Here is a 595-nt window from a genome sequence, read left to right as displayed (position 1 = left end):
GCAAAATGGAGACAATGATAGCACCTATTTCCCAAGGTTCTTGAGATAGATAAAATGAGACACAGTTATTCCTTCCATATCTTGAGGGTTGACCCTCACTTTGTACCAGAGAAGAGAAATTGTGTATATTTTTGTGTATTATATAAAAATATATTAATTATATTTTAAATATATTAATGAATAAATATATTTAAGTATAATATATTAAAATATAAAATATGTTGATATTATATAATACTATACATTATACTTTGTGCATTTCTGCATTCTAAAACTTTTTTTGTTGTCTTCTTCTGGCCTTTGGGTGTTGTGTGTGACTTCAGCAAAACTCTCCCCAAATTCCATTTAATTTCTTTTTTTTTCCTTTTTTTTTTCTTTTTGGAGGGGGGAAGGTAGGGCAATTGGGGTTAAGTGACTTGCCCAAGGTCACATGGCTAGTTTTGTGTTAAGTGTCTGAGGCCGTATTTGAACTCAGGTCCTCCTGACTCCAGGGCCGGTGTTCTATTCACTGCGTCACCTAGCTACCCCATCCATTTAATTTCTTATGCCAACCCTTGATATATAGAAACCACAGTGGGGAAAGTCGCAATGGGGA

Source organism: Petaurus breviceps, unplaced genomic scaffold (genome assembly GCF_028583685.1).
Source record: "Petaurus breviceps papuanus isolate PSGF00001 unplaced genomic scaffold, PetGlider_PUasm1.0 176, whole genome shotgun sequence".
Classification (NCBI taxonomy): Eukaryota; Metazoa; Chordata; class Mammalia; order Diprotodontia; family Petauridae; genus Petaurus; species Petaurus breviceps.
This window is presented reverse-complemented; position numbering follows the sequence as displayed.